The sequence below is a fragment of the Gallus gallus genome, chromosome 1 (assembly GCF_016699485.2).
Source record: "Gallus gallus isolate bGalGal1 chromosome 1, bGalGal1.mat.broiler.GRCg7b, whole genome shotgun sequence".
Classification (NCBI taxonomy): domain Eukaryota; kingdom Metazoa; phylum Chordata; class Aves; order Galliformes; family Phasianidae; genus Gallus; species Gallus gallus.
This window is the reverse complement of record NC_052532.1, coordinates 135,403,292-135,426,890: the sequence shown is the minus strand read 5'-3', so window position 1 is coordinate 135,426,890 and position 23,599 is coordinate 135,403,292. Positions and strand designations below refer to the sequence as shown.

General features: G+C 39.1%; 1 protein-coding gene across 9 annotated transcripts in view; it reads right to left on the bottom strand.

Moving 5' to 3' along the window:
- The window catches only part of NCK1 (NCK adaptor protein 1), an 83,059-nt gene that overhangs the window by 46,969 nt on the left and 12,491 nt on the right, over positions 1–23,599 (bottom strand). For 6 of the 9 annotated variants that reach the window (XM_046941053.1, XM_046941073.1, XM_040699199.2 and 3 more), the window contains one exon: positions 3,878–3,949. The gene's annotated coding sequence lies outside the window, so the exon portion shown is untranslated. Of the gene's footprint in view, positions 1–3,877; positions 3,950–9,090; positions 9,962–23,599 lie in introns of those variants that run through there. The other 3 variants (XM_046941055.1, XM_046941065.1, XM_046941077.1) reach the window with 2 other exon arrangements.

Here is a 23,599-nt window from a genome sequence, read left to right as displayed (position 1 = left end):
AAATCATATGGATAGCAGTTACAGTGAGCCACAAATGTCATTTGTGGGCTCTAATAGGTACTGCTGCTACCTACAAACCAAATCTCAGTTGAACCTGAAGCAGTCAGGAAAAAAGGGGGAAAAAAATTAGATAGATAATATCAAAATAGATTAAGAATCATTAGTAAAGAAAAGCATGGTTATGTTTTCATGTAAAGAATTACAATTTGATTACGACAAGAAACAAATTAGTCAAAATCTGAAAAAGTTTTTAAAAAATATTAAATTCAGTGAAAATCTATTGTGCACCACATCAACATAAAAATATTTGGGGGGTACACTACTGGTTATGTGGACACGAGAGCAGAAGGGAAAGCATTCTTCTCTAATATTCATTACCACCATTTAGAAAGTATTATATCACCAGCACAAGATAATCGGCAGTGTTCTATCAAATTGATAGCTATACTGAACCTCCATAAATATTTTAAGGAACATTAAAAGCTATACTCAAAGACTTAAAAATCAACACTTCAGACACCTATGATAATTGACATAAATACACGATTATTCTTCTTGGGAAAAGGAATGTAGAAATCTACTTAGTCCACACTTTTCGTTCATCCAATTACTATCAGAACAAAAACTTCCCACGAAACCACCTCATGTGGTACGTTAAGAACAGGAACTATTCTCCTCGGTTTTCAACTCCTCAAAAATCCATTAACAACTGCAAACAGCCAAAAAAACCACAAAGTACTTTCATACAGCACTACAGACAGTTGCATCAAGTTGAAATCAGTGTGGTGCTTTTACCTCTTTAAATGAAGATGACTGCTCTTTAAGAAGCTACCAGTGAGCCCCCTGCCTTGCAACACACATGCACTTGCACAGCAGCTGTCTGAATACCTCTGCAGACTGGGCTCTCCATGCAGTGTCCTAATACTGCAACCACTGACATCTGATCTCAGCTTGGCAAATCTACTGAGCACGAAAAGACTGTGATAACTGAGCTCCATCTGCTTACCTACCATTCTTCAGACTATCGACCTTCTCTGTACAGATGTATACCTGAACATCCAAATAGTACATTCCAGGAAGGTATATGAAGGCAAGCTTACTCTCAAAAAATTATACTAGTAAAGAATATTTCCCAAAATAAATTATCTAAACATTGTCACTAGGAGGTACGTATTAATAGTGCAGCCACTTTTCAGAGCAGTTTGTTGTGAAATACAAGATGCAATTTTATTTTATTTCATTTTTACAAAGAAACTGTAAGTGAAGGAGTAACAAGTTCAAAACCACAGAATAATATTAAATACAATATCGCACTCTATAATAGTTAAATGCTTTTAAGATGGTTTCAAGTTTAGAGCAAGTGAATGACTGCAATAAATTGCCAGAATATTATACATTCTAGCTTCATACCAATGTAACTACAGAAATGACAGAAAGTTTTAACAACAAAAAAGGTGTCTTTCTGTACAGTTCTCTTGTTTTGAAAACCAAAGAAAGAGAAACAAACAACTGAAAGCAGCTAGTGTGCAGCTAGATAGAAGATGACCATTTAATGCATATAAGTTATACCACAGTTCTCAGATTCAACAAAATCCCGCGAGCACCCAGCACTGCCTGCAGTTTGGTGAAATACAAAGACCATTTTCAGCATAATTTGTGAACATTTAACAACTGCATTTGCTTTTCTAAGAGCAAAATATTTACTACGTTCTGATTCAATGAAGCATTCCAAGTACAAGCTTCACTGAATCTACACATATGCATTAATTTCCTTTTTGGAAAGGCATAAGAATGCTCCATGTTCTGCAGAATCAATTTTACCAAACTCAATACAGTCCATCAGAAACATGCACAATGGTATGCATGTGCATACAAAGGATAGATGTTAAATATTAATAAGGAAATGAGATTTAATTTTCTTACTGAAATCAACTGTTGCCTGACTGGACAGAGCAGGTATTCTGTATACCTACACTTAAAAGGGTGGAGGAAGCAACTGAGATGTTCAAAGATGGAAAAGGTTGCTCTTCTCCTCCCCTTAGTAAGCTATTGTCTGGTTGGGAACTAGATAAAAACCTTCATCTGCAGTAAAAATGTTTGCTTTGGGTGTTCCTGGTGTTTTTTTGTTTGGTTGGTTGGTTTTTTTTTTTTTTTAAGTTTTCATTTTAAAGGGTAGAAGAAAAGATTTTTGACTCAGCTATAACTTGAACTAAAAGTATTCAGAAGTCCAGACTCCAAATACCTATTTCTTTGAACAAAATGATGAGGCTTTTGTTTTATTAATTCTTAATAGAAAATTTAAGCGAAAACTATGATGAAAGAGGCCAAAAGAAAGACAGTAGTTTTATATTACACATTTGAAACAAATACAAGGCCTGGGCCACAGTTAACAAGCTGAATTTTGAGCAGAAATCTCAGTAGAAAATCATAGTAAAATGATTATGACTTAAGTTCCTAGTTAGATGAACCGTTATCATTTTGGGGACTGCGTATTTGTCTTCTATTTACATCAATGGCCATTTCAAGAGCTTTTTTGCTTTATCTGCTACCTACATGCACCAAAAAAAAAACCCAAAAAACAATCAACAAAGCAACCACTCTTAAAATTTATTACAAAAGATTTCTTACTGTTGTTCAAAAATAATTACAGAACGTTCAAGGCCATACATTCTGATCTGTTGGGAAGGTCAGAGTTATAAAACCATCTTTGAAAGTAGTGGATAGACATAAATTAATCTGAAAACGTAGTGCAAAAGTCAACCCATCTCAAAGTATTTCAGAATTTTCTTTTCTATTACCTTGAAGGAAACCCAATCGTTTCCAAATACATTTCCAATAACATAGCTGATAAATTTAAGACTGCACTGCACTCGTAATTCTAACTGATTAATCTCCATTTTATTGGCATTAATTTGTCTCATGTCGGATAACACTTCACTGAACAAGCATTTAACAGAACTCACAGCAAAAATCAAGACATATGAGGACTTTATGCATTGCTTTCCATCTAAGGACTACAAAATGTCAATAATCAGCCATCATAACTTCATTCTGAAGAAGGTAATTTTATTTTCATTTGTAAACAGAGAACCTGAATAAGAAATAGTAAATTTGTATGGTAAAGTTCCCTTGTCTGTGCTGTAGCCAGTGCAATGCTGAAAGTTCATTCAATGTTCTGCCCTTTTCCTTCTCTTTTTTTTTTTAACAGTTGTAATGAGGTTTCATTTCATTAAGTTACTAAAAGAAAAGAGAACAAGGTACACATACTAACTACGTGGGCAGAACTGCCACAAAATAGAAACCATCAGCTTCATAATGTTAATGCAGTCTTCAGAGACAGCACAGGAAGTTACTCTATGTATACTGAATGCAATTCTGATCTACAATCCAATAAATAAATAAATAAAACGAAGAACCGATCACCACAAGTATACAAACCCTCTTTCATTTCACTGGTTAGTAAATTATTAGTTACTTTTTACAAATCAAAGAATAACACTGAGGCTGCTATACCAAAGGCTATGAATTACTGCTACGCCTCCACACCTCCCATACCAATACATTTCATCTATATCTTCTCTAGGATAAGTGTCCTAAGCCAAAGTAGTCAGTAGCAAGCAGAAGGCAGGAGCCAAAAAACAGCCAAAGCAGTAGCTATCACTTAATTAATAACTTGATTCTATCTTATTTCTTCTTCATGCAAGAGCTAAAACTGGTTTGTCTCAGATCACAGAAAGAAAAAGATCTGCTATTAATAAACAATTCAGCAGTTTAAAAAAAAAATTACAGGCATCACACCACATGAAAGCACAACCAAGCAATATATCCAGTTAACTCCTTATCTTTAGATATAAAAAATAAGGTCTGAATCACTCACCTTTGGCACACTGTTAAAAGGATCCAGGCAGTGAAAGGCAGGACTCTCCAATGAAGTTACGTACACAACTATCTGAAATAACAAACAACACATTTTAGTTTTAGCACTAAAATTAGATCTTTAGACAATTTGGTTTTCATTCTACTAAATCTCTTAAGAGATTATGAAGAGAAGGCAGAATGACTTCAGCTTGATCCATGTATTCAGTATAAATTGAATCTGTATTTATATATTTTCTGGATGAATACGTATCAGCATGCTGCAGAACATCCAAACTACCCAGGGAACAAGCCCAGCCATCACAATACAAAGAAAAATTAGTGAATAAACCCAATCAAAAATTCAACAGTTCTAAAAATTGCATTTGAGCTGCTACAGTTACTGCTCCCTTCACTTTTACACTAGCAAGTTTAACTTGCTTTTTCCTAAGAGAAAACACAGTCACACATGGAGAACTGAGCATGGGAGCAAAAACCCAGGCAGCAGTCTAAGGGACAGATAATTTCCACCCGTTGGGTATTGGCAAGGTGGTCCCTGGCCTATGGCGCGTGGTTCAGGACCCTCCAACACAAGTCAGAGTGAACTCTGAAGTTGACAAGGAGAACTCATTAGGGAAGTTCTGTCTGGACATGAAGAAGGGTTCCCCACAAGGCTAGCTGGGCACAGCAACATGTCTTCCAAGAAATAAGGGGACCTTCTGCTTGAGAGTGTCTCAAAGTTCACCTCAACAGGTGAACCAGTTCTGGCCTTAGCCCTGCTCCAACCTTCATAGGGCTCCTCCAACCCAACCTGCTGTGTTAAGTGTCACTAGCCATAAAAGTAGTACTTCAGAAGAGATCTCAGACTATTTCACCAGTTTGTTTCTATTTTCTAATGAGATTTCCAGCTTCAAAGTAAGTCTGACAAATTCAGGTTGTGTAAATTTGTTAAGCTCCAAATCAAACAGAAGGAAAAAATTCTGAGCACCCTCCTGTACTGCAACCCTTAGCTCATAACAACACATTATTACAATCTTATTCATTCGAAGGCCACTCACGCACAAATGTTTGTGCTCAAAATCCTCCCCAAAAGGATTCAAATCAGTTTCCACACGACAAAAGTATCCTACAAAGAAATTCAATTAAAGAGAGCAATTCATCTAATTCATCTTAATGAAAGGGAAGAAAAAACAAGTACTGGAGAAAGTATTGTAAATACGTTCCAAAGACATTTGAAATCAAGGTTTGGACTTCCACTGTTTATAAGGACAGAAAGGGAGCTGATGAATCCCTAGACTGATAAACACTGAGGCTGAAAGAAATAGTTTCTACTCCCAAGTCACCCTGAAGTTTCAAGGTAAATAGGATGCTGCTCCTGACACACAAGAAAGGGGAAAAAAACAAAACACAAGAGGCCAAATTATGATGAAGCATTGTTCACTGCATGAATGAAAATACATATGTAAAGGCAGAGAGCTGATGCAATGGGAGAACGACCTACCACCTGCCATCCCTTCTTTTGTGCTCAAGTACAAGCTGAAATGCCCGGTACACTGCAGCTAGGCTCTTTATATCACCAAGCTTTCAGTAGATAGACAACTACATTTTGCCAGATCAATTCTCCTGTCCAGTTACTGTATTTTTAGTCTCAGCAAACCATTATTCTTTATGAGAACTGCTCCACATTCTAAATTACAGCACAGATCTCACGATACACTGTAAAGGAAATAGATACTTTAATGAAGCAACATTAAAAACCCTAAGGCAAGGTAGATCTCTTTTCCTGACAGCTAAATGTTTTCGGAGTCATAGAATCATTGAGCTTAAAAAAGACCTTAAGATCATCTAGTTCAACCATCAACCCATCACCATCATGCCCATTAAACCACGCCCCTAACTGCCACATCTACACATTTCTTGAACACCTGCAGGGATGGTGACTCCACCATCGCCCCAGGCAGCCTGTTCCAATGCTTGACTACTCTTCCAGAGAAAGAAGAGTGCAACTTAAGGCCATTACCTCTCTTCCTATCACTAGCAACTTGGAGAATGAAATCAACTCCCACTTGCCCACAAAATCCTCTTCTGCAGATTAAACAATCCCCATTCCCTTTTGTAGGACATGTTTCTCTCCTACAAGAATATTATTAATCATGAGTGGGGAAAAAAAAAAAAAGCAGAAGTTACTTTATTTTGGTACAAGATCTTCTAAATAGTACTCTTATTCCCCTCTCACCCCACAAATCATCTACTGTCCATTAAAATCTGCAAATAAAGTCCTCCATCAAACTTCTGACATTGCTTCAGGGGATGTGGGGTTCTATTCGTTAAAGAAAAACTCAACACTCCAAGTGACTGCTCCCAACTTCACAAACGTGCATCAGCGTTTAGAACTTGCCTTGGAAAGTGAGCAGAAACACAGGACTGTTCATCATCAATACCTGAAAAACGAACCCTGCATTTATCAGTTAACTGGAGAGAAAGTACAGTTAGGGAAAGTAAAAGTCCAAATTGTATCTAAATAGATAAGAAAAAAAATGAGTCACGAAAGTATTTTAATATAATTATTTTGCACAGAAAGAAAGACTTCATTTGCACAGCCCAATTAACATATATTAGAAGCATCTCTGAACAAATGAAGAGTCAAAGGAGGAAAATACACAAGAAAATCTCATTCCTACCAACACTTTGCCTGAAATAAAGCTCACATGCTCAGACACAACAGCAAAAGATACATACGGGTCTTTTCTCTCTGGGCTCAATTCTTTTGCCTTTTGACCTCTGTGTCTCTCCTGGTAGAAGCCTTCATTTTGCTACAGAACAGCCAGAAAATATTTACGCTCTGACTTTCATTAACAATCATTTCCCAAGAAGTACAAATCTATTTCCATCATACCTCCCCTGCCAAAAGCTTCACTGGCAACACTGCAACTTGCCAAGTGACGCAAACTCAGGATGGAAACCTGGACCACAAAGAGTTCACTTATGCATCAAATACATTCCTTGAAACAGTGCTTCAGTTAGGCAAGTTTGAGATCTTCCTTCTCACACATGGTGAATGGAAACAGCGGTTACTATTTGAGATGGCATGCATCTGAACCACAGGCTTTGCATCATGAGTGGGGTTTTTTGCCATGGTGTTCTAACAGCCAAACTCTAGAAGGCCATATCTGATGAGAAAGCCAGGGCGGGTCACGAATATTTAGGCTTTGAGAATACAAATTCATTTCCTGTAACCTCCAAAAGCCTTCAAAAACACATGGGCAAATAGTCACTGGGTGATACTCACTGTCCACCCACAAGACAAACTGCTGCACATGAGGAAACTCTGGAAATGAGTCTACATTTTCCAAAGGGCACCAAGTAAGGCAGGCAGCCACTGTCACAGCTTTCAAGCAGTAGCACAGCACCCAAGGCATCATCCTCAGACTCAATACCTTTCAGTGTTATACCCATATGCAGGTCATAACTCAATTCAACTCCAGACCACACCTGGAGCAATGTGTTCAGTCCTGGGACCACCAGTAGAGACCTGGATACACGGGAGAGAGACCAATATAGAGCCATCAAGGTGACGAAAGGACTGGAGTATCCCCTCCTACAAGGAGAGGCTTGGAAAGCTGGGACTGTTCAGCCTGGGGAGGAGGTAGCTCAGGGAAATCTCATCTGTGCCTATAAATACCTGAAGGGAAGGTGCACACAGGACAGAGCGAGGCTCCTTTCTGTGGTGCCCACTGACAGGACAGGAGACGGAAGCTGGAACACAGGAGGTTCCCTTTGAATACCAGTGAACACTTCTATGCTCTGCAAGCGATGGAGCACTGGCACAGGCTGCTCAGAGAGGTTGTGCAAACCCCTCCTTGGAGATCTCCAGAAGCCATTTGACCATGGCCCTAAGCATCCTGCTCCAGGTGGCCCTGCTGGAGAGGGGGTGAGCCTGATGGACACAAAGGGCCCTGCCAGCCTCAACCAGTCTGTGATTTTATAATACCAGACTACTTCAAGTGTCTCAGTGTTTACACATGCAGAATGCCAAGGCCTCTTACAAGTCATGACCATCTTTACAACCTATAATTACCACGAGGTCCAGAACAAAGGCCTGGAAGATGACAATAAGGAAGAGCAAACACAGAATATAGGACTTAGGTGAATAAGTGATTACAAACATGCAAGGTAGAAAGATAAGTCTGTCTATGTCTCAGTTGCATTGATTTGCTAGACCAAAATCTCCCAAACAAGCACTAAAAGTCCCAGTGAAAAGCACTTCTGAGTTGTCAAAAATGGGTTTGAACGCGGTGCTTCCAAACAAGTACCTAAAGACAAGGATCAGGAGCATCTAATAAAATGTGCACCTTAAATTTAACTGTGTAATCTTAAAAGATTACAGCTCTAAGAATAAATTAGTGCTCTTATAATGACTGTCTGAAAAGTAACCTCCAAAGTTATTAACCATCTTCCCTTTCATTAATAGCTGCAGTGTGCCCCAATTTCTTTATCCCCATGACTGAAATCCAAATTCAGCCTTACAATGACTATCTGCAACGACAATTCTCTCAGGCTCCCTTCCCAATATCCAACCACCTTCTATTTAAATTCTGACATGAAATAGCTAAAATAATCTCTTTGATACTTAATATGCTAATACACAAAAATGACCTGACCATAAACCTGCACTGCACAGGCTGGGAATTTTAACTCAAATGATAAGTCATTCAAGTGACTCTGATAACTATGATAAAATTCAACAATTGACGTATTGCTGGTGACCTTCTGGAGAACAAATGAAAAGCACCACATTAATACAAATTCTCCTGCAGAGAAGATCATGCTGGCAATCTGCCAGTTCATTACACCATCTCGCTCCACTTCAACATTAAATATTGCCTTCCTTTGTAATTGACTGAAATACACTAGAGCAATTGCAGGTAACCACTTTGGGCTATTAAAGTATTCCATTAAGACTTCTCCATTAGGCAGATATTTCAAATGAAGTTACATCAAAATATGCTACGCTCAAAATATTTTAACTGTACAGACAATTGGGCAAGCACAACCCAGTGCCATGCAGCAGCAGACAGATCAGCAAAAAGCACTCAGAAGCTCAATGCCTGCCTGAATTTGCTTGAAACAAAAAAGAAACCCAAAGTGTATTCGAAGTGCTAGTGTATCCTTCGTATTTTAACCTCCTAGCTGCATATCCTCACATAACTCATTTAACACTACTGTACTACTTACACAACTATTAAGTCCCAATCCACTCTTGAAACACGAGGAGTTCATTTTCTAAATAAACTGATGTTTATTTGAAATACCATACTTCAAAAAACAACTTCCACTGTCAGCTTCCTCTGTAGCTGCAAAACATGCATGAATAAAATGTTTTTAATTTTGCAGAAAATGAGGACTGCTGTATCTAACTATTAATGATTGCACCTGCTATGTCTACAACATATATTCTATAGAGTCGCATTCTTCTGGTAAAGGGAATTTGTACATTTTTTACATCTTCTCAGCTAGAAGATTCCCTCAAAAGTTTAAGATATTAAATAACCTGATGTTGATAATAAATTACTAACTGAATTCACAGTAATATGTAAAACGTTCCCATCTTAAGCAGGAATTTCTATCTTACTACTTAATGATATTGGCATAATTCAAATCTGATGCCACAAACTTTCAGGTAAAACAACCACTGAAGTAGAGATGGGGAAATCATGAATGAAAGGACAGGAAGCAGCATCCCAGCTAGGCAACAAATGCTCTGAGAAGACATCTAACATTCCAGCCTCAAAATAATAAACCACACTCACCTGCCTTCGACACATGGCTAGCATTCATATGTTTTGCTATGTCGACTCCTTCTTTGTTGTACGCCTTCTTCATTTTACAAAGGCACTAAGCCACTAAAACAGTACTCATTTTGCTTAGCGTTCCCATTCAAAAGCAACTCCTGAAAGGAAGAGCAATCAAACTCCATTCCGCCTTCACTCCACTGTTTTTTCTATTTATAACACGAAATAGGAGCTCAGAACTGTTCTAATTTTCCTTATTTGAGAATTTGCATTCTGACTGCGTAAGTGCACGCGTACACATCCCAAAAGGCCACACAGAAAAAGCAACAGAGTTCTTGATTAATGCTTAGGGCAGCTCTATAGGCAACTCATGAACGCTTCCAAAGGTACGCTAAAGACCTGAATCATCAGTTATAATTGCAGATAAGTAAGCAGAAACCTAACCACACCTAAGGATGTTCTTGAACTCTGTATCATAGTATCTTTGAGGAAGGAAAGGATCAGACTTCAAACCTTATGCAGTATTTAACTTAGCAGGCTTCTCAGGCCACATTGTGAACACGAGGTAATTATTCTTCTTTCCTTAATAGCATACCTTAAAAATCAGATCTGTAGTTTGAACAGTAAGAAGTATCTTAATTATCTAACTTCCTTCAATACGTCAGAATCCAGAAAGTAGCATTTTAAGCATGCACTGTAACAATTTGCTCCATTGGAACTTCGACCTCTGATTTATATTTTTATTTCAATTTATTGTTCATGAAAACCGCACAGTGTTTTCCGTGAGGTAAAATTAGTTTAGAATTGTTCAGGACCAGCATGGCTATTAATAACTGATCAGTCCAAGCAGCTCCCCAACAGATCTAATTCTCCTGTTACATATTTGCCATGTAATGTTCTGTGTGTCAAAATACATATACAACCAACTGAAACATACCAATTCTTCCAGATGTCTCTAAGTCTGAGCTTTTAATTCAATACGTGGGGATTTCAAGGCTGCAGAAGATGCCTATAAACAGCACGTCAATATAGTCATTAGAGCAATCTAGTGATCTGCACATCTAAAGAAAAATGCCTGCCTCTGCTGGAAAAAGGCATTCACGGATGCCATTTGGAGAAGTGAAAAACCACAGATTCCAATAAATTAGGTCTCACAGAGGATGCAATACTTAGTCACAGGCAGATTATCAGAGCAACATGAAGCAGAGACTCCTGGTTACCGCTCTTGGCTAAGAATACGTTTCAACTAAGCAAATAAATCTCACATCTAGGCAAACAGAAAAGATTTGCTCTGGGTAAGACATAACAGAAGATGGACTGTAACAAGGACTACACCGAGTCTTCAGGTCACTATCACAGTAGAACAAAACAAGGCACGCTTAGCATTTCAAAGTTAAACTGTAACCCTTATTAGAGCTCCTGTTCTGATAAATGATTCGTTCTTCATTAATCCAAAGACAATCTTTCCTACTTTCACATGTGCGTATTGAACAGTTGCTGGACTGGCTGTAACAGCACTATCTACCTTCGGAAGCAGTGCCACTGAAAACATACAGACAAGGTGACATAAATTCAGATATGGTAAGGTCAGTGTCCGTGTTTGGCACTGCCAGGCAGGCATAGGGAACTGGAGAATGTGCTCAGAGCAAATTCTGACCAACATCTTCACAGAACACAATGTCAGAAACCTCTTGAAAGCTCTGAAACAACCCCTTGGCAGCTCAGTGCATTATGCTGATAGAATCACAGAATGGTTCAGGTTGGAAGAAACTTCGAAGCCCACCCAGTCTAGGGGTGCCCCCCACCAGCTCAGGCTACCCAGAGCCCCATCCAATCTGGCCTTTGAACGCCTCCAGGGATGGGGCATCACAGCATCTATAGGCAGCCTGTGCTGGGGCCTCACCACTGTCAATGTGAAGAATTTCTTATTAATATACAATCTAAATCTATTCTCTTTCAGTTTAGAAGAAGGCCTGACCTCAACATTTCCCTGCTATAAAACATCCTGGAGGATGTTTGAGTTTTGGCTCTCTACCTTCCTCCAGGTGTTGGCTGAACTGACCAAGAAACTTAGCTTTAGGTGAACAGCAAGAACAGAAACTTTCACACAGCTTTGTTCCTACCAAAGCATGCAGCAGCCATAGTTATAGACGCTGCTGCTGTTGCCATTTGAAGGATAATTAGATATTCCAAGATCTCCTAATGCCCAAACAGGAATTTGGCAACAACTTAGCTTCTGATGTTTTCAGCACTGATTTTCTCCCTTTCACATCTTGCACGCATCTGATGGTGTCTCGTTCTACGTCCTTTAATCCCACCAGTTCAGTGAAAAAGACTACAAATGAAAATGCGATGGAAACATTGCAGGCCTTGCAACAATAGCCAAAAAAAAACCAAGATTTCCTATGGCAGCTGTCAAATTAATGACATCTCCAAAGCTATCTAAATACAGTATCTGGGCAAAAATCCAATTATGCCATTCCTGTCTGAACACCCCAAAAGAGAGTCCTACTGGAGTTACAAGTGGAAATAATTGTAAGTGCAGATTAGCTACATAAGCAGCTTCACACTTGAAATCAGAACAAGGGAACAAAAACCTGAACACATGACATTTATCTGGACACAAGGGAGGGGAAAAAAGAACCGCCAGACATCTGGCAAAAGGTCAACGCCAATTACACTGTCCAAATTTGTCCCCCAAGGTAATAGATCCCAGGTTCACTTCTTAGAAATAAGGGGTATAAGCAGTAATTCAAAGATTTCTACTTACTTCTAGATCCTCCACTGCTCCTGTATTTTTCCCTAAATCTCCTCACATACTTCATATTCAGACTGTATATATCAGTCTACAAATTAAGACTGTTGATACAAATCACATTTTACAAATAATGGTAAATATTTTCCATAGGCTTTTAGAAAGCTACTGGTAGGCAGCACAGCTGAGAGTTCTGGTATTACAAGACTGCATGTGCTATGACTACTATGAGTGTAAACTTCCTGAAAGCACAAACTAAATTTATCTCAAGTCTACATAACAAAAATAACAGTATTCCCCCTCTGCTTAAATACTGAAGCTTGGAATATCATTTGTCATGGTTGCTCTAATTCAAGGCTCCGATTTCTTTCTGCTGTTTCCCTTAACCTACTCTAGCGACCAATTTCCCTTTCACTGTGGAAGTCTCTGTTACTGCTTAATTCTGCGGCATTTTCAGCTTGCTGAACCTCACCACAGAATTCATTTTACTTGTGGTTTTATAACACACAGCTATCAAACAGCCTTTTAAGTCAACAAAGTAAAAAAAAAAAAAAAGAGGAAGAGGGTTTTTTTTAATATATATATAGGCATATTAAAATAATTGCCTCTGAAAATATAGATAAGTACAAGTTTATCTGTTTTTCAAATGAAACTGATAAAGAGACTGGCTACTAAATATCAAACTCAGGAAAAAGGAAAGCATTCATTATGAACAGCCACTCCTATGAAGAAAGATTGAGAGAACTGGGCTTGTTTAGCTTGGAGAAGAGAAGGCTCCGGGGAGACCTCATTGTGGCCCTCCAATATTTGAAGGGAGCCTATAAAAAAGAGGGGGAATGGCTGTTTATGAGGGTGGACAGTGACAGGACAAGGGGGAATGGTTTTAAACTGAGACAGGGGAGGTTTAGGTTAGATATTAGGAGGAAGTTTTTCACACAGGGGGTGGTGACGCACTGGAACAGGTTGCCCAAGGAGGCTGTGGATGCCCCATCCCTGGAGGCATTCAAGGCCAGGCTGGATGTGGCTCTGGGCAGCCTGGTCTGGTGGTTGGCGACCCTGCACATAGCAGGGGGGTTGAAACTCGATCATTGTGGCCCTTTTTAACACAGGCCATTCTATGATTCTACGATCTTTAGGAATACACATTCCAGGATATGCTCATTACATCATGACTCAACCAACTGAAGGTTGGTTTTGGTTTTGTTCTCCCCTGAGCATACTCCTGAGATTTTCAGAAGTTTGAAAATACGGAGTTACTTTTGCCAGAATCTCCTAAATTCTACAGTTCACAGCTAATTCAAAAAAGTAATTTAAAGAAATGGGTAATGTACAAATACGGTTTGTGCTTTACAACTCCAGACTTTCTTAGCTGAGATCAGTGCCAGCTACACACACTCCTCAACTCCTCAGTATATTCAATCTCAAAGCCACTTCTCGGGGCACGTGCAGAGATCCTTTTCCAAGCCAGCAATCTGGGATATTACCAGTTTGGACCAAGTTCAAATCAGTAACCTACCACATTTTCTGATGCTACAGAGTAATTTGGGATACCAGACTTCGTTTTCAACTATATTTGTCAATAAAATTATTTACTTCAATTATTACCTTGCAATGAAAAAAACCTTACGGTTTACTTAAAAATAACTTCCAGTTGGACCCTGGAATCAATGAGGCTGTCAGAAACATTTTGGCAAAGCCTAGAGAACAAATTTCTCCAGCTTCAAATTTATTTATCCAAAGAGCTAGGATATACTCAAGGAATCCATGTGTTGCCAGTTCTTTATTACAAGAGATTTAATTTTTGTGTTTGCTCTCTATTACACACAGAGCAGCAGTATCACGAATCCTGCTCTGCCATATATGTACCGCAAATCCAATTACTGCTCTATTAGGTCTCATTTAGGTCCCATACGGTGTGACAATAAACTGAACAAAATGAGAATCAGCATGCTTTTCAACCATCTTTACGGTATGATATAGGTGGCAATCACAGCTTAATAACATTTCATTTATAATAAAAGCAGCGCTGAATTTTCTCTATCTGCCACATGTTTCAAGGAGACTTCAGAAATACCCACGGAGCACCACCCAATGAATTCAGCATCTCCTGCAAAGGCGTCACTGTTTGGTTTTATTATTTGTTGCTGTGATGCGATTTTCAAGTAAGCTTTTATTGTACCTGTATATATAAAAAAAAAAAAACTCTCTTTGCCAGAATTCTCAGATGCTCTGAATACTTCACCACTTCACTGGAATTAATTTAGGGATATACTGTAATCATGTACCCCTCTACTTTCATTCATGTACTTGCCAAATTTGTCTCACCTTCCAGCAACTCCATGTTGATAGATGTCCGGATACTCTTTCTTCCAGGAATTCAGAAAAAAAACCCCACAAAAAAGTCCTCAGCACCTTTTAGTAAGTAAGCACTCGACTCATCCAGAGTTCTCCCAGTGATGACTAAGTGTATTGTCGAACAGTTCGTTCTTTAGTGGCTGACCTGACTAAATCATCTTCCTCGTGCAGGCCAGAAATAAAAATGTCACACTGACATTTACACACATGATCTGTTGTTAAAACACAAAAGCCAAGTAAACATATACTGCCCACTTTCAAAACTAATCCCCGTATGTGGATATTTTGTTTCCAAAATTGAAAGGTTCAAACTTTCAAAAACTAGCTTTTAAGTATTTTAATCATCTTGCTGATCAATTTTAGTAGTAACTACTACATTTTGTCTTTTACATGCCTACCACCAATACTGAGCAGCAGTAGGAGAAACTATTTCAGACTGAGGACAGAGGATCTTAAGGTACGTTGAGGTTTGTGCTCCAGTTATGCAGTTAGAATGAAAAGATTTGGGCTACAGCTTTTTCTGTAGAGACTGTAAAGGCATGACACTATTGACTCCCTTGCTCCTCTTCCCCTCCCCCCCCCAACTCGAAATGGTCAAAATACATGGAAAAAAAATGCCTTTGCCTTTTATTCCACCACATTACTCAATTATGTGGTCTTTTCTATCATATATTCATTTTTTTTTTCTACGCATTCTTCAAAATGCCTTCCCCCTCCACTGTCTACCTCTTGTGCTCAAGCTGAATCTCTCCCATTTCCTTCCCTTGTACACTTTGAACTACAAGCAGGCCACAACAGGGAATCTCTCTACAAGAACCGAAGACCAGAGAACCCAAATTATCACTTATTCCACATGCAGCTTTGAGCAGATCATACAATCATAAAATCTTCAGAGTTGGAAGGGACCTCTGAAGGCCAACTTGTCCAACTCCCCTGCAATGAACAGGAACACCACAGCTAGACAGGTTGCCCAGGCCTTATCCAGCCTCACCTTGAAAGACTGAAAGGACAGGGCATGAACCACATAACTGGGCAACCTGTTCCAGTGGAACAGACCTTACGGAACACAGACTTCACCTAAATTAACACTAAATTAAAATTACTTTTATATTTAAATAATTTTGTAAACTCTGGTTTCCTTCTAAGTAGGTGGAATAATTTCCTTCGTTTCTAGAGGTCATTAATTACATCCACCTTCATTTTATCGTTCCTTCAGTAGCTTTCAATGGTAAATGCTGACCCTGCACAAGAGCTCACTCTCTTGAGAAGTTACAGACCTCAGAGCATAGAAGAGCACAAACATCTCCTCGATAACACAAAGCTTATTCCCATCTAAGAGCAACAGCCGCAGAAATTCATTACAGATTACTAAAGCACACATGCACAATTCCAGGTCTCAAAATCAATCACAGCAACCTTCCATTTAAATCTGCAGTATCACAGATGCCACAAGTACTTTCCTCCTGACAGATATAAAGGAACAGTTCTCAGTAAAAATCAAGAATTTTCTAAGACAGAGGCTAAACACAGTGCTGCTAAGTGCTTAAATTACAGTTACCGTATTTTTGAAGCACTAATTACTTTAAGAAAGCAGTGAAACAAATCTTAAGCACAAATCTTAAGCACATCTGGCACATAGTATCAAAAAATTATAGCAGATATCAGTTCAGGAATGGGTGCCCAGTACAAAAAAAAAAAAAGAATCAAAACTCCGATGATGGTCCAACAATCAGAAGTAAACCTATCACAATGGAGTAGTTCTAAGGACCAAAAGAACAATACATCATCTATCACTGGTTCTCCCTCCTCATGAAGTACACATTAATTCATTCCTTTGCCAAAAACCAATTCTCACCTTACGTTTTACTAATTTACTGTACTACTTCTGCACGTGCAAACCCATTTGTTCAACTAAAATTACCTTACTCTTCCTGCTGATGAGCATTAATGATCTCAAGAAGTCTAAAACAATATTCAGCATTTCAAAATACACCTGGAGCAAAGCAAATCAGGCTTACTGTTTTTCTATCATCTCATTGTGAGATGTAAAGGAAGTAGGAGAACAGGAATAAAGCAACCCTCAAAAATGCACATCCACCAAAACTCCCTGACATAGACTTGTATGGCTATTACTGATCAGTACTACACTTCTGAACAAGGCAGCACTACAATTATAAGCTAGACAGCAAGATGTTAAATTACGCAAAGTGTTTATGTTGCTGAAGCCAATTTTAGCTTCGCCACTTAAAAGAAGAGTAAGTTGATCGAAAATCCCTTCCGGTTGAATAAAGCTTCACATTCCTGAAGGAAGAATCACCTCAAAGCAAGGCAGCATTGTTTCTTCATCAATCTTTTTAATATACCCACAGGCAGAAAAATTCTTCTCGCAATCAATGCTTTCCCAAAACTCCCAGAGGCAGCAGAATTGCTGGGCCTCCAACTGAAAGAACAGTTAAGCTAGTGAGCAGCAGAGTACATCAGCTGACACACAAGTTTTTAGGAAGTTCTTGGCACCTACTGCTCAAATTTATGATGTCAACTTAAAGAGTGAGCCACGTGGCTTCTGAACACACATCTGCAAACTCTGAAGGTACCCTCCACGCATATTCAAAAGCATTACCAAAAACCAGAATGAGACCGTAGGGGCCCCAAAAATCAGTCACAGACTTTCTGTAGCCCTCAGTAGGGTAGGAGTTGCCCCGGAGCTTGAAAGACTGACTCTAACTACCACCAAGTGCTCAAAACAACTGTTTTTTAAACCTAAAAAACCAAAACCCGGTGTAACTATAGTTTCAAAGAGAAGTTACAGAACTAGAAGTATTTGCACATCGAATGCCTCTTGGCAGCGTGATTTCTGCTTCAGTTCTACAGAGGTCTACCAAATATCACCAAAAGTGTAAAACAGTACAAAATCTACAGTAGATATATTCTGGTTGCTAGACCATGCTATCACATCCTCGTTACTGCCATTACCTGTAATATCTAGATCAAAGCTTGAATGGGCATGCAATCACTTCTTAATTTTATTGCAGAAAGATCTGCCAAATTGCTTCTTGCTGATGTCTTCAAAATGAGTGCTTGGATTGCAGATTTAGTCTTGTAATAAGCAACTGGTAAAGATCCCACGCCTCACATATGATACGGAGTGGGAGACTGGTGTGAAAACTGAGATAGGAAGGTAAGAGTGATACAAAAACTGAGGGAGAAACAAGACAAGAGCAGCAAAATTTAAGATAAACACTGAAAAAGATGCAGAAAGATTTTACACAATTAACAACTCCTTGCGCAGGCAGGGAAAGAAAATACCTAAAGAAGCAAAGATACATAAATACATAAAGAAGAAAAATACATAAAGAAAATACATAAAGAAACACTGTGTAGGTGTTCTGTTAATTAAGACAATGACAAACTAATGTTATTTACAGGGAATTTTAAAAATCTGACAGAACAATCTGACAGAAAGTAAGGGCTGGTAATAGTCTAAGCAAGGATTTCCTTTTTGATACACTGATATTTCAGAGCTAATAAATTTAAGGACATTTTATAGGAAACGCCGACCACCTACACTGAATATTGTGCCAAAACATCACAGATTTTACTAAAAGTTTTGTGTTTGACAGCTTGAAGTTTAATCCTGAAAAACAAAGTAAAATACTAATGAATTCAAGACAGCTCCTCAGAAGATAAAGAACTGTGGAGATTTTGCCATTGTTAATTGTGATCCAAGTCAAAGGCACAAGATGAAAAGGTTCCACATACAGGGACTCTTCACATGTCTGAATAAATGAACAACTCAGCAATTTTCAGAGCTTCTTCAGAAAGGTTAACATGCACAATATTTCTAGAAGTGAGAGAAGTTTTCAAATTAAGATACAAAAGAATGAAATAAAGACTTCCTAACATACCCGCAGCATATCAGCATTCCTCTTAAGCCATTTCACAACCAGCATTTCCATCCAGATGGAAATCTGAGAATGGCACCTCACAGCAGGACCTACTTGCCACATCAGGAACGCCATGCTGCATGTCAGTTCCCATTTCTGAATAGGATTCCCTGAGCCAGGGCAACGACCTGTACATGGGGAGAGAACGTGCAGCATATGCCCCCAATGAGGCTCTCAGCTGTCCTGTGAGAACTGCACTTTCCTCCTCCTCAATCCTCATCAAACTGATGTATTAATTCACACAGGCTTAACGAATCGATCACGTTCCAGGAAAAGGAAAATGTTTTTCCTTCGGGACACTACCAGAGCTACAAGCAGCAGAACTGCTGGCAGCAATGCACATATGCACAGCTATTGCCTTACATCACTAACCACCAGCCCCTCACAGCCCACATCCTCACTGCAGCCAGAATGCACTAAATGTGCTTTCATTCAAGGTCAGAAACGGCAATTACCTGGCATGCAGCACTGAGCTATGGAGATGACAGAATGCACAACAGTAAACGCAGCATCAGAAGCCTTCGAGTTTTGTACGAATGGAAATACACAAAGGCTGTGGGCTGGAAACAGTTATGAACAGTTGTTGTATCAAGGTACAACAGTTTAAAAAAAATGGTGGAGAGGATTTACCAGAGTAACTTAATTTCCCCAGCGAATGATCTCTTATTGAGGCAGGAAGACAGAATTAATCTTAACAAATTCTACCAGTTAAGCAACTTTTGAGGCAAAACACTGATCATTCAAATTATGTAGGTCACAATCCATTTTTTCCTCCCTCTTTTTATAGAAACAAAATGTTGAATTTCATTGCCTTCAGTTCTGTATTAGAGGTGTCTAAGCAATCTTAATAATGAGCTGCTTTATTTGCTTGCTCTTCACAAGACTGAAATGCTTTTCCTAAGCAAAACCATATTCCCCAAACATCTTTTCTGCATTTAAAAAGTTTTCATAGAGTTTCTAGGATTAAAAAAAACCCTGGAACAAAATCTCCAGAAAAGCTTCCTAAGCTTTTAGTAACCAACGAGAGCTTAAGAAAGCTAGTCTTGAAATACAATCAATACAGAACCTTCTAAGGGGACGTATATAAGAATGAGCGTTCAATAACACCTAAGAATTAGGTTTGGTCATTAAGGTCTGAAAGAGAAGTTAACTCATAAAAATGGTTTCAAATGAATGACTGAATTCAGTAACGCGGCGCAAAAGGAAGCACAGGGCCCAGCTCCGTATCTCTTAGCATCTGCAAGAAAAACACAGCCACATTAAACTGATAGTCCTACTGAAATTAGTGTGTATTTTGGCACGTAAATGACATCTACACCTTGCTGCATTAGGGCAGCAGCTCAGACTTAAGTATGCAAACCCTCAAGCTGAATTTACTTCAAAGCCTCCCCCCCTCATCTGCCTGCAGAGCTCAGCAACAGATAAAATTGAGAATGTGGTTTTCATTCATTTCTTCCAGGCACTCTAAAATTCACACATGCACCTCAGAGTGGCTTGAAATCTGGCGTGCCATATGGCAGCACATTTGTCATTTCCAGAAATACGTTGAATATGGGTTCCAGAGATATAAAACCCCAATAAAAAAACCAACTCCTGAAGCCAACAGACTCTATTCAAACGCCACCAACTTCACATTGCACACAATTGGAGAGCTCAGGCTTTGATCAGGCTTCAAAGACCCTCTCCATTTGCCCCAGAAAAGAAATCTAACGCATTAGTTTGCAGAGGCTCATTTCCCTACTGTTTTACAACTATATAAAGTTATTTACACTTGCCTTAACTGAGAACGAAGCTGAAATAATACATAAACACCGATACTCAAATTATACAGATGTGTCCTACTTGTGGCACCGAGTAAATGATTTACAAGCTGCAAAAAAGCAGAGGATTGGGATGCAGAGTTAATGGCTATTTCAGCATGAACCAACCGAAGAAGAAATAATTATTTCTTCCCATTCCTGCATACAAAGTTTAATGGTGCACGTTACGAAGTAACACAGAAAAAATTGCAGAACAATTAGCAAACAGATTTATTTTTTTTTTAAGCCTGAAAAAGAAATAAGTCTCTCCTGCTGGCTGAAATAATCACACAGGCTCTAAACCAAGCAATTGAAGGTGAGCTTCCAAAAAAATTGATTGAGCTGAACTAAACATCTTGCTGCTGCCAAAGTGATCAAGTCCTGCGCCGTAGGTACAAAGCAACTAATTCATCTTCCCACTACAACTGCTACTTTGCAGGGACGTCTGTTTTCCACTACTGGCACTCTGTGATGAAATTATCCTTTTCCTTAAAATAGATACAGATATAGATTTAGATATAGACACAGATTCGCAAGCAGCGATCGACTTGCACTCCATGACTGGAATGACTTTCTTCTCTCCTTTCTTCCATCAAGGTTAGTATCACAGATCATGGTATTTTCCAATGTAGGAAAAAAAAAGAAATGGAAAATCATTTTATTTATTTATTTTTGCTGGCATACTCAGTTTTCACTTTCTTCTTTCTCCTTATGTTGCCTCGTAAAAATAAGCTGCCTTAGCAAACACCTTTTTACCCCAAAGCTGAAAAGGAACAGTGAGCAATAACTGCTGACAAGAAGCGCTAAGGGGACAGTATTTAGCTTTGAAATACCCAAATTAACACAAATCTTAGTGCAGACAGGTGGATCCTAGAGTCTTTGAAGACCTTCCTATGTGCACATTCCACAGTAAAATTTGTTTTGGAAACAGGGGATCTATATAATTTCTCCAAGACGTGGAGGTGCTAGAAAGACAAAGCAAGTACAGGCGATTCCATAATCAGTCATCCAGACCTACTGTGAGGTTTCTATATGTAAGAAAGAAGGGAAGGATGCTACCAACCAAAAGCACTTCCACTCTGACTGCGATAAAATGCTTGTGAGCACCTGAAACAATACACAGCAGCAGTAACCAAGATATTTAACGCTGCACAGCCACTGTTCCTGTATACTCATCCATCACGTTCATCCAAACAAGGATCTGCTCAGCCACTCCAGCTGACAGGCATTTCCAGCTACCCAGAGACAAGGTTGCTGTGTACCTGCAACTGACATCTCCTAACAATGACAGTGTACATACTCCTTGCTGCTAGAGGCAGTGCGATTTGAGAACACTAGTGCTTTTCCCCAGGCATAATGAGCACATTGCTGCCAGCTGCTGATGTTGCCATCCAAGGAAGCTGTTCCTAGAAAAGCAAGAAAAGGTGTGGGCTGAGCTGCAAAGACAATAATGTAGAACCTAAAGCAGGCAGGTAAGTCCTCTGTAAGAAAAGAAGTGGAGAAAATCACTGTGCCTGCTAAGGTTGATGAGCAGACCGCTTCCCCTCAGCCAATATCTGGGCTTTTTAGGTATAGTGAGATTGTGGGTGAGGTGAAAAGCAGCTTTCACATGCTAAAGCAATGTTTTACCATGCCCAGCAGACAAGTAAGGCATGCTAGATTTCCTGAAATTTTAAAGATTTATTCCAAGGCAGAACAAAAACAAACTAAACCTCTACACTTTACAGAACTGTCTATGTGTTTTGTGCGTTGCATGGAAACCACCTGCTGATGTTGCTAGAACAATTCAAGAACCCAAGACTGTGTTTGACAGGTTTAGACCTGCTGCAAAGAAAGGAAAATCCCACTTGGGAAGTGTAAATGAGAGAATGACTTCAGCGTGATATATGGAGGCATTCAGGATAATGCACAAGAAATTTCTTCTTTAATTCTTCTTGCAAGCAAACATGGTGGCAATCGGTTTGAAGTTCAATGTGTATCGTGTTCTGAAATCTAGGGTATGAGGAACAGAGAAGTCAGAGAACAAAGCCACAAACAAGCTGCCGCCCTCCCAGTGCTGTGCCCATACTGTCAGCAGCAATTGCTAAGTACCACTGCTCATGCAGGCACAGTCACACAGCTAGATCCGACTTGTTAACCTCACCATCATCCAGGCTTGCTCCTGGCAGGTCTCAAAGTCAGCAGTGACTATCTATACTAAGGCACTGACGTAACTACACAAGGATAGCAAGACAAAGATCAAGGCAAGATAAAACAAGATATAAGATAAAAGTTCTGAATGTAGTATTAACATATAATGAATATGTTAGTATTATACCCTTCTGCAGCAGGCAGATTATTGCCTTCCTTTTATAGTGGGGTTCCAGTCTGTAGGAACTCCTTCCTTTGAAGCGAAGCTAAGAGCTACTGTCAATGACGTGATCGGAGTAGTGGCCAACAATCTAGGATTCACCTGGGTCCTAACTACCCATCTTAGCCAGAAGCATCTAAAAAAGCAATTCTCATAACATCACAACCAAAACATTAAAAAACAGAAGTGTTTCCCAGCTATGCATATCTTTTAATTACTGTTTTCTTTCCCACATATGTTTTTTCTTGCCCAAGTCCAATCTCTAAGTCTCTGAAAAGTGAACCAGATATATTCATGTGTAAGTGGTTTAAGTATCACAACTCAGTTTATTACACTTTTGGAAGAGTTCAACTGGTGGCTTTGAACTGAAGCAGAGAACCAAACCAGAGCTCTGCAAGTAATAATATACTCCTTGGGGATCTAACATTAAAATGGTAACAATCCTTCAGCTGAAGCACAGCCAGAAGAGTTGAGATGGGAAATGAAGGTATAAACAGTAAAAACGTACAAGTTCACTTCCTGGATCCAAAGTGAGCAAACTATTAAAACTTCAAGGAATAGGCCAGTAAAGCTATTTTCCTTTCTTACTTACCGATTTAGCCTCTGAGGTATTCTATGCAATTTTTTAAGCCCTCTGCATATTTTAATTTTATACTTAAAGATCTTCCTGCGTTCTGAGACAATTCCTCTTTTTTGCTTTGATGCTTTTTTCCTTGGATGTTTTACAGATCAAGCTCTAAATTGAAGTT